Raw genomic sequence first — 12466 nt, 5'->3', positions numbered from 1 at the left:
CTAAACCTGTGAAATCCACACTATATAAATAAATGCTTCAATTTGATTTTCAACTTGAAGATAGAAATATGGAAAAAATCTGATAGTATTATTTGCTGTCACATATTTGCATGGTAAACTGTGTTCTGGTTATCTTTACAATATTATGATTTATGGAAGGAAGAGAAGAAAGGAGGTTGTGAAATATGCAAGATAATAGTCACATCTAGCAACAAAATTTACATGAGACACCACCATGTAAACAACATTCTGAAAACATCACTCTTCAAAGGTAGTCTCCTGCATGATAAATAGTCTATGCAGAATCAATAATTACTTGAAGCACTAAAAATTATTTTATACGTATTCTAAAATTCCATTACAGCTTGTGAAATATACAATAATGAAAGTCGTAATTTAATGTGTTTTAGCCTGTGCATTATAAATTAGCTAATTGAGAAAGTTATTTCGGGAAGAAAAATAGAACACTGTGTGGTTTTCAAGTAACTAATAATTTTTAAACTTCTCAATGTAAATTTTCACATCTGATAACTGCAGGGTTTTTTTAGCCTTGCTATCTATTAAAAAATGAAGGTACTAAATTTTTCTTTCTGTGAAGTTTTTTTTAAAGATTTTATTTATTTATTTGACAGAGAGAAAGAGGGAGATCACAAGCAGGCAAAGAGGAAGGCAGAGGGGGAGGGCAGAACAGGCTCCCTGCTGAGCAGAGAGCCCGATGTGGGGCTCCATCCCAGGACCCTGAGACCATGAACTGAACCAAAGGCAGAGGCTCAACCCAATGAGCCATCCAGGTATCCCACTTTCTGTGAAGTTTTTAATAGTCATGGAAAATATGACTGAAAAATTTTAACATTTAAAACTATTCTCCATATATCTTTGATTTCATGAGAAACATTATTGTAGAGCATTTTTCCCATTCAATTAAATCAATGGTTATTGAATGCCTTGTATTTGGAAAGCAAATTATTAGGGGCTGTGGGAGATACAAGAGCACTTTGGATGCTTAGAAACTAGTATGAGAAAACAGACAGATGCATAAATAACACTTAAAACAAAGCACTGCTAAAATAGAAATGCCATCATTTTAAACTTAAAGCAGAGAAAATAATATTCTTGTATTTAAGTTAAAATAATTTAAATGTTTATTTTTCTAGTAGGTTATCAGTACAGTCTGTCAGACATCCCTCTAGATGATGGACATATGTTAATGGCCAACTAGAAAAATACTCTGGAAGCCCGTAAATGAAAGGTAGTATAATACGATGTAATGGTCTCAAATGTGACTAAATCAAAGAGGAGTTGCTAAAACACAAATTGCCGGGCCTCACTCCATGATTTCTGATCCAGAAGGTCTAGGGTGGGACCCAAAAATGTACATTTCCAACAAGTTTCCAGGTGATGCTCATGCTGATCTAGTGCCAGATCACCCAAGTCTGAATCCGGCTCACTGTTGACACCTGCATGATCTTTGGAGCATGCCCCCACCACCTCACCCAAAAAATCTCCATAGTGAAAAAGCACTGTGGCAGAAACTGCTAGCCAATGACCAAACCTTTGTTTTCTTCTTCCTGTGCCTAAAGCTTGACAACTGTTCCCAGGCTCCCTTGATATAAGTTAGGTGTGGACCTGTAATTGAGATCTAGCCAAGGATTAAAGCAAAAATGATGAGCATCACTTACAGGCATGACTCCTAACAACTCCCATACACATCCTTCATGCCCTTTCCATCACTTCCAGCTTACCCGAAATGAGCATGGAAAACTTAAAAGCTGCAAGTTGAACACAGGAGAGCCATGAAATGGAAGGAGACTGGATCTATGAAGTAACACCTGAAAAGAGAACTGCCCACCAAACAATACCCATTTGGACTTTACACAAGGGAGAACTTGACCTATTGCTCCTGGTGCTCTTGACAGCTAGCATGACATCTGAGACACAGCTGCTCAATAAATAATTGCTGAACTGATAAAGAAAGACATAGGAATGGATCAGTCTAAGAGCAGACACGATGGAAGGTAATAAGCTCTACAACAATGGAGATATTTAAATAAAACTAGATGGCTGCCATGAAGAGTTCCATAGAATGTGTTCCTCAATAGGTAGAAGGTTAGGTAAGATCACCTCCAAGATACTATGCCTTAAATTTAAATAACTAAGATGCAGATTTTGATTGCTATACCTTTCTTCTCAGCTCCATTATGTTCCAGTCCTCTTGTTTTCTTCCTTTCCAAATGTTTTATCTTTCCTTGTTAATTAATCAATCAGCTTTCACTGGGCATGTAAAATATGCCCAGGCCTGTCCACAGGGTATCTGACATTTAGTTGAGGAGAATGCTTGTGAAACAACAACACATTTGAAACAACTGGTAAACAATATCAAAGAGATCATTAAATGCTACAACAAAAAGTTGTTGAAGGAGTTGCTTCAAGTGTGTTACTGTGCATGTTAGAAGCATGTCAACCACTGGACATTCAATTAAAAAGTTCAAATTCAACTTTCTTTTTTGTCGACAAGAAGTGCAAATTTGGAACGGATGCTGGATTTTGTCAAATGCTTTTTCTGCAATTGAGAGGACCATGTGGTTCTTCTCTCTTCTCAAATTAATTTGTTCTATCACATTGATTGATATAGGGATAGAGGGAACATTCCTGAACTTCATAAAATCTATCTATGAAAGACCCACAGCAAATATCATCCTCAATGGGAAAAAGCTTGCAGCCTTCCCATTGAGATTAGGAACACGACAAGGAGAACACCACTCTCACCACTCTTGTTCAACATAGTATAAGAAGTCCTAGCAACAGCAATCAGACAACAAAGAGAAATAAAAGGTATCCAAATTGGCAAGGAAGAAGTCAAACTCTCTCTCTTCGCAGATGACATGATTCTTTATATGGAAAACCCAAAAGATTCCACCCCCAAACTACTAGAACTCATACAGCAATTCAGTAATGTGGCAGGATACAAAGTCAATGTATAGAAATCAGGGGCTTTCTTACACACTAACAATAAAAATACAGAAAGGGAAATTAGAGAATCGATTCCATTTACTATAGCACCAAGAACCATAAGATACCTGGGAATAAACCTAACCAAAGAGGTAAAGGATCTGTACTCGAGGAACTACAGAACACTCATGAAAGAAATTGAAGAAGACACAAAAAGATGGAAGACCATTCCATGCTCTTGGATCGGAAGAATAAACATTGTTAAAATGTCTATACTGCCTAGAGCAATCTATACTTTTAATGCCATTCCGATCAAAATTCCACCAGTATTTTTCAAAGAGCTAGAGCAAATAATCCTAAAATTTGTATGGAACCAGAAGAGACCCCGAATTGCTAAGGAAATGCTGAAAAACAAAAATAAAACTGGGGGCATCACGTTACCTGATTTCAAGCTTATTACAAAGCTGTGATCACCAAGACAGCATGGTACCGGCATAAAAACAGACACATAGACCAGTGGAACAGAGTAGAGAGCCCAGATATGGACCCTCAACTCTATGGTCAAATAATCTTCGACAAAACAGGAAAAAATAAACAGTGGAAAAAAGACAGTCTCTTCAATAAATGGTGCTGGGAAAACTGGACAGCTATATGTAGAAGAATGAAACTCAACCATTCTCTTACACCGTACACAAAGATAAACTCGAAATGGATAAAAGACCTCAACGTGAGACAGGAATCCATCAGAATCCTAGAGGAGAACATAGGCAGTAACCTCTTCTATATTAGCCACAGCAACTTCTTTCAAGATATGTCTCCAAAGGCAAAGGAAACAAAAGCCAAAATAAACTTTTGGGACTTCATCAAAATCAAAAGCTTCTGCACAGCAAAGGAAACAGTCAACAAAACAAAGAGGCAATCCACAGAATGGGAGAAGATATTTGCAAATGACAGTACAGACAAAAGGTTGATATCCAGGATCTATAAAGAACTCCTCAAACTCAACACTCACAAAACAGATAATCGTATCAAAAAATGTGCAGAAGATATGAACAGACACTTCTCCAATGAAGACATACAAATGGCTATCAGACACATGAAAAAATGTTCATCATCACTAGCTATCAGGGAGATTCAAATGAAAACCACATTGAGATATCACCTTACACCAGTTAGAATGGCCAAAATGAGCAAGACAGGAAACAACATGTGTTGGAGGGGATGTGGAGAAAGGGGAACCTTCTTACACTGTTGGTGGGAATGCAAGTTGGTGCAGCCTCTTTGGAGAACAGTGTGGAGATTCCTTAAGAAATTAAAAATAGAGCTTCCCTATGACCCTGCAATTGCACTACTGGGTATTTACCCCAAAGATACAGATGTAGTGAAAAGAAGGGCCATCTGTACCCCAATGTTTATAGCAGCAATGGCCACGGTCGCCAAACTGTGGAAAGAACCAAGATGCCCTTCAACGGACAAATGGATAAGGAAGATGTGGTCCATATACACTATGGAGTATTATGCCTCCATCAGAAAGGATGAATACCCAACTTTTGTAGCAACATGGACGGGACTGGAAGAGATGATGCTGAGTGAAATAAGTCAAGCAGAGAGAGTCAATTATCATATGGTTTCACTTATTTGTGGAGCATAACAAATAGCATGGAGGACAAGGGGAGTTAGAGAGGAGAAGATAGTTGGGGGAAATTGGAAGGGGAGGTGAACCATGAGAGACTATGGACTCTGAAAAACAATCTGAGGGTTTTGAAGGGGTGGGGGGTGGGAGGTTGGGGGAACCAGGTGGTGGGTATCAGAGAGGGCATGGATTGCATGGAGCACTGGGTGTGGTGCAAAAACAATGAATACTGTTATGCTGAAAATAAAAAAATAAATAAATAAAATTTTAAAAAAAGAAAAAAAAAGAAGTGCAAATTTGGGCAAATTATTTCACCTCACTTCTCCCTTCTATAAAAGTAACAATTCTGTCCAATTTACTAAGGAGCAGAATGAAAAGAAAAATTGTTTCATGAATTAGAAAGCATGACCTATTGGAAAGGAGTACTCTGTTTTGGAACCTCATGTTTCTATTCAGCTTTATTTGCATTCCTTTTTTTTCTTTCCACATGTAATCAGGATTTTTGTTATTAGTGATGGTTCATCTAAGAGTCCTTCATTTCACCTGCCTACAGTACCCAGAAAATTCTGTTTTTGATCGTGTTGGAAAAGCACAATAGACCTCTGGTCCTCCACAGCAAGGAATGTGGTTGGAGTTCTTCACTTTGGACTTATGCCCCCTTCAGTAGCCAGTTGTCGCCACTGCTGTTGACCTGCCTGCCACCTGCTTGAGTTCAGGGTGGAGACAAGAAACTCAAATGTTTCAGCAGGACTTATTAGGTCAGCTGCTGATGACAGAACTGGAGATTACATTTCATGAACATTATTCCATGTTCTGGTAGACATACTAAATATCCCTTCTTATCTAAAGAGATGGTAAAGAAAAGTCACAAGAAGGAACATTTAATGTTTTTCTAAATGAATGTAATGCGATAATAATTGAAGTAAAATTAGACAAGTATGCCCTGACTAGTTAAACTTCTTCTCTGCCAGCTGTAAATGCTGCCTCCAGCTGCATTCTTTTCATGGGAAAACAGTTCAATGTTGTACATTTTATCAAACTCATTTTAAAACCATTTCCAAAATGTTTTCCTCTAGTTCTGTTTTGAAGATTTCTGCATCTGTAATATATTTCTTAGATATTTTTCTCTAATTAAACCCTTTGAAAAATAAATGAATGAAAAGCTCTATTTCAGAGCTTTTCATACTGTAGACATAATTTCATACTATAGACATAGTTTTATTATAGATATAGTAAAGTCTATTAACCCCAGAGGGAAAGACAGCTACCTAGAAAAAAAAAGAAGTACAATAAAAAAGGGATGTAATAAGTAGTTGACAGAAAATGAAGTTGATGGCTTTTTTTAAATTTACACTTATTTTCTGAGAATGTTCATGCCCATCTCTCTTTTACTAAATGGCAGATAAGAAAGGAAAATTAAAAAAGAAAATACATCTTCCTACCTGTGTTTTCTAATTATCTATTCCTCCTGTTACTTTTATTCTTTCAGTTTGTTTTACCATAATTATGCAATTAGGTTCTATGTTATTACTAATTTTATAGACCTGATGGCTAGTGCAGTGATATAACATATAATGAATGCTCAATAAATATTTTCTAAATGAATGAATGAGTATATTACACATATGGTAATTCATTATTTAAACCTTTTTACACCTTTTCCTGACTCACTAAGAGAAAGGAAAAAATATAGATTGACATTTAAACACATATGTACACTGTAAAATTAGAATGAGAAATCTATTTGGTTTTTATTCCCAGTAAGGGATAAAAAATGCATTTACTTTTATTAATTTTCTGAACACCAAGACCAAATGACTTCTCATACTTAGCAGAATCTCCTAGATATTTGTCCCAGGAAGTGGTTTATAAACCAGAAAGTTTTTCATAATTTAAAAATAAAAATAAAATCTCACTTATCTGACTTTGGAGCTCTTGGTACATTGAAACCATTTTTATTTGTGGGAGACACTGTGGTGTGCCACCCTGACTTCCGTTGAGAGAAGCCTTGTTGTCTCAGCTGCTGGCAGTGCTGTTGGCAGGCAACCGTCAGCTGTCGGCCCCTTTGTGGTTGCCTCAGCTGCAAAGAGCCATCTGGCCCAATATCAATCCCTTACTTGATGACCCACATTCAACAACAAATCAATACAAAGGTAAAAAGACCCACCCATCCTGGCCCAACTTGGAACAACTCTGAAAAGCCTTTCTGGTTTCAGAGCTCTGTGTGGGGTCAGTCATGGCTGTTGTTGGATCTAACTTCTACCTCAAACTCTCCCTCTTTCCTAGCCTTGCTCCCTTCCCATATTGTCCCAAGGGCGCTCCCTAATAAATATTTGCATGTTACCTCATCTCAAAATTGGCTTCCTGGGGAGCTCAATCTATGATATTATTATTTCCATGCTATTTTTATACAAAATATAGAAAATGCTTGTAAGTTTCCACTGAGAACAAATTGCTGCATTTTGTGGAGTTTACTCTCTGAAAAGACTTATTCTAGGTCAGAGCTATTTGACAAAACCCACACTGTTAAGGTTACTGTTCCTACTACTTTTTTATTTCATTATTGTGTTGATGACACAAGGGAGTAGACGAGAAGTTACATTGCCATGGTGATTCCCCTGCAGTGAAAAGAGCCTTATTTGACCTTGTACTACAGGGGTAGAGTTGGTGCAAAGGTTTCTAAATTGAGTCTCCTCCAACCAGGCCATACTGACATGAAGGAAGCATCCAGAAACATTTGACTTTTGAAAACCAAACTCAGAAATTCTCTCTGGATTGTTAAGTCACCCCATGAGCAGTCATTCTGAAGCTCTAGCCTGCTTGCTTTGTAGTAGTACCTCCCAAATTTATTCCTATATCTGTTTATATGATATACTGATAATTTGAGATAAAGATGGGTAAGGAGAGTTCTCCATGGTAAGAGGTCTTTCAGTTGTCTCCATCGTGATCCCTGCATAGCTAATAAATACACAAGTTAATTTTATTACTTATCTTGAAATTACCAATGGCTTCAGTTTTGGAATACATAGGGGAGAAGCCACCAGAGCTCATACCACAATTTGTAAAACAGGTGGTATGCCAAGCTTCACTGGAGACTTAGTCTCTCTTTTCCATTTCTTTTTTACCTTCTTTAGGAACTCAAGGTCGTAATATGTTTTAAAGTTTGTTTCCTCCCCATTCCTACATTATAAAAAAGAGACTAAAGTATAAATAAATGACAAAGCAGCATATTAACTTCCTCTGGGAGATTGCTTTTTAAATGTAAACAAAGGAATGATGAATCTCTAATTAGGGAATTTTAGAAATTGAGAAGTTTGTGAATGGGGGAAGAATGGGGGAAAGAGGTTGGGGAACAAAGCCTATGCATTGATTATTCTGTGCCTCATTTTCCCCATATGTAAAAAGGAAGAGTATTATTATCTACATCTGAGGGTCACTGCATTGTTCAGCTACTGTTATTTTTGTAATATCATTTTTTACTCTGAGGTATAAAATTACCAAAGGTCTGGTTTTTCTTTTTATGGGGAAGCTATAAAGCCTTGCTATTCAAACAGTGGTCCAAGGACCAGAAGTATCAGCTATATCAGGGAGCCTGTTGGAAGTCCGGAATCTTAAGCCCCACTCCAGACCTACTAAAGCAAAGCTTACATTTTAACAAGATTCCCACACACATTAAAATTTGAGGGGCCTTGATGTAGATATAGTGGTCTCAAAAAGAGGCTCTGAAATCAAAGAGACTCAAGCTCCAATTTGCTAGCTGTGGGACTGTGGGCAAGTTACTCAATCTCTGAGAGTCTGAGGTCTCTCATGTGTAATGCAGGATAATCATATCTACTTAGTAGGGCTGTTGTGAGGATTACATGTGAAAATATGCAAAGCATTTACTGATATGCATGCTGGGCAACTACCAAATATCTTATGAATTGTGGCTATAACTATGCTCAAAACAATCTCTAGTTTTTGAAATATGTAGTTTCAAGCTCCCAAGGACAAAGAACTTGACTTCAGTCAGTGCAGGATTATTCATACATTCATATAATTTTTTAAATTTTTTTTTAGTATTTTATTTATTTGACAGAGATCACAAGTAGGCAGAGAGGCAGGCAGAGAGAGAAGGGGGGAAGCAGGCTCCCCACTGAGCAGAGAGCCCGATGTGGGGCTCCATCCCAGGACCCTGGGATCATGACCTGAGCTGAAGGCAGAGACTTAACCCACTAAGCCACCCAGGTGCCCCACATTCATATAATTTTTAAAATACACAAGGAATGTTATGGATCATCATAGATTAAAAGAAAAAAAATGGTTTGGTCTATTTTGTATTTGAAGGCTTGGCTGGTGAAGAAATGATTTTCCTTTGTGTCTCTCTGAATCTTCCATTGCCTTGCTGGGCAAGATACCTTCAGGTTAGACACAATGGTGATCAGTTGGCCATGACAGGTAGAGGTATACCAGCAGGTCTAGCCAAGCATTTGAGTCTTTTAGACATGATTCTTCCTGCCAGTGAAGGTGACCAGATTGTTCAGGTATCTGATCCTAAAATGTAGTACTCCCCAAACAAAAACTGTCTGAAGACTGGAACCTGAAGCTGTTGAATTTGGATTGGCAACCACAAGGTTCTAAAATTTTTAAGACTTTATTTACTTATTTGAGAGAGAGAGATAGAGAGAGAAGTAGACTCCCCTCTGAGCAGAGACCCTAACTCAAGGCTTGATCCCAGGACCCCAAGACCATGACCTGAGCTGAAGGCAGATGCTTAACCAACTAAGCCACTCAGCAGCCCCCAGGTTCTACATTCTTAAATGCATTTCACATTCATCTCAAGGTTAAGAGCAGAGGCTCAAGCACTGAAACACTGGGGTTCAAATTTGATCATTTATAAAACAGAGATCATTACAGCTCCTCCTTCTATGGATATTTAGAAGGAGAACTGAATGAAGTAATCTATGTATAGATGTTAGCACAGTACCTGGTTTACACTGAGCATTCAGTAAGTGTAAGCTGTTGTTGAAATTTTATCATACTTGTTGCAGCTTCTTTCCCTAGAATTCTGTATTTGATATGTCTGACTCCAGCCCTGACTCCAGCCCCATTTCCCTGAACTCAACACTGATTCAGGGACTATACCCAGCCTCTAACGAATCTATCATAATAGTTTTGTTGGAAGAATTAGAGTTAATATCATGACATACCAATGGAAATGTGAGGTTACTTAGTAGAATATTTCCACACAAGGGCATTTCCTAGAGATGACTGGGCATTGGGAGAACTAATTTCAGTGTTGTTGAAATGCTAGTGTAGCTAGGCTCTAAGAGACTGTCAGCCATTTTCAGGCTTTTAATGAGTTCCCTAAGGAGAAGCAAAAGCTACCACCCCGACAAGCATTTCCCTACACCTGAATTCTTTGTCATTCAGTTGCTGGTGCTCTGGAGACTAACATAGTCGTACCCTTTGCTGCAGAATACTGAAATGATAAAACCTGACAAATTCTTGATCAACCAGTGTTGGAAATGCAGACCCATTTGGAAATGGAAATGGAGTAGAAAATGTGAAAACCTGGACTATATATCCAGGGGACTTCCTGAAAATACAGTTCAGTAAGGACTTGAGAGGCTTTAGTCACCTGAACTAATCAATTTAAACTGGGGCAAATGACAAGGTTTTGAATGGGCTTCTATAGCCTGACTGAAATATTATTTTGAGAATAATTAGTACTAGACATCAAAAGAACCTCATCAAAGGATCTTCTATGTTTTGGAAAGAAAGCTCCCCCATTTTCCACATTGCGATTAACATGCCACCATCTCTCCACAAAATAGTCATGTATTCTGCACAACAAGAGAACCAACCTGATCTCTGGAGTAGGGCTGAATCACAATGATAAGAAAAAAAAGGAAGGAAATACAAAACATGGACCAGAATTCTGATGAGCTTGTTCAGTCCAGCAGAATTAGCTCTAATAAAGTTTATGTTTTTAAAAGTATTTATAAGTTTAATTTCAATAACTTTTTTTATTCAGATAGAGGGGGGAGAGAGAGAAAGAGAATCTTAAGCAGGCTTCACGCTCAGTGCAGAACCTGACATTGGGCTCAATCTCATAAGCCTGAGATCAGGACCTGAACCGCAATCAAGAGTCAGACACTTAACCAACTGCGTCACACAGGTACCCCAATTTAAGTAACATTTTTTGATTATAAAAATAATATATGTTCTTTGCTGAAAACAGGAAAGTATTAAGAAAATGTTTAACTACGCATAATCAAATCACCTGAAGTTAACATTTTGATATATTTAATTCTGGGCAATTTTCTCTAAGTGTTGATATTAGTTCTAATGAACATAACTGGGATTACTTGGAAACATGATTATTAATGGCTATGTGATAATATATTATGTGCTGCAATTTCAATGCCCATCCTTGGGCATTTATTTATAATCCCAATTTTTGCTATTGTAAATAATACTATCACAAATATCTTCTTTTGTAAAATTTTGCCTGGATGTACAAATGTTTCCTTAGAATACATTCTCAGAGGGTTCCTGGGTGGCTCAGTGGGTTAAAGCCTCTACCTTCAGGTCAGGTCATGATCCCAGAGTCCAGGGATGGAGTCCCACATTGGGCTCTCTGCTCCATGGGGAGCTTGCTTCCTCCTCTCTCTCTGCCTGCCTCTCTGCCTACTTGTGATCGCTGTCTGTCAAATAAATAAATAAAATCTTAAAAAAAAAGAATAAGTTCTCAGAAGTTAAATATTTCAATTAAAGGGTAGGAGCATATTTAAGTTTCTTAGTACATTTGCCAAACTGCTTTTGAAAAGGATCATTCCACGTATCCTTTCATGAGCCATGTGCTCCAGTGACTACTTGGAGTGTTATCTTGGATCATTCTTCTCTAATTAAATGGTCAAAGATGCTATCTCGGGGCACCTTGGTGGTGCAGTCAGTTAAGCCTCAAACTCTTGATTTTGGCTCAGGTTGTGATCTCAAGGTCATCAGACTAAGCTCTGTGTCAGGCCCATGCTCAGCGTGGAATCACCTTGGGATTCTATCTCCCTCTCTGTCTGCCCCTCCTGCTTGTGTGTTCTCTCTCTCTCTCTCTAAAATAAATAAATAAATATTTTAAAAATGCTATCTCATTACCTTATAATTCTTTTTTTTTTAATTTTTTTATTTATTTATTTGTCAGAGAGAGAGGAGCGAGAGTGAGCACAGGCAGACAGAGTGGCAGGCAGAGGCAGAGGGAGAAGCAGGCTCCCCGCCAAGCAAGGAGCCCGATGTGGGACTCGATCCCAGGATACCGGGATCATGACCCGAGCTGAAGGCAGCTGCTTAACCAACTGAACCACCCAGGCGTCCCCTTATAATTCTTTTTTAAATGTAATTTATCATTTCACACATAAACATATTGACCATTTTTTTCCTTTGGGTATTTGTTCATGACCATAGCCCATTGGCGGTCAGGTTTTTTTCTCATAGTTTTCTTAGAATCTTCATATATTAAAACGTATTAGTTCTCTACTATATTTTTACACTTATATATTTTTTTAAGATTTTATTTATTTATTTGACAGAGATTACAGGTAGGCAGAGAGGCAGGCAGAGAGAGGAAGGGAAGCAGGCTCCCTGCTGAGCAGAGAGCCCGATGTGGGGCTCGATCCCAGGACCCTGGGATCATGACCTGAGCTGAAGGCAGAGGCTTTAACTCACTGAGCCACCCAGGTGCCCCGTATTTTTACACTTATATTTTAACATTAATTTTAATTTGTGGTAAATTTTCATTGTTATCATTACACAGAAATTTGGAAATTTCATGCATTCAAATCTATCTACCTTTATGATTTTTTTTCACATGGCTTTTATTCTTGTAAAACCTTCCCCATTTGGGAACAA

This window comes from Lutra lutra, chromosome X (genome assembly GCF_902655055.1).
Source record: "Lutra lutra chromosome X, mLutLut1.2, whole genome shotgun sequence".
Lineage (NCBI taxonomy): Eukaryota > Metazoa > Chordata > Mammalia > Carnivora > Mustelidae > Lutra > Lutra lutra.
Note: the sequence above shows the minus strand (reverse complement) of the source record.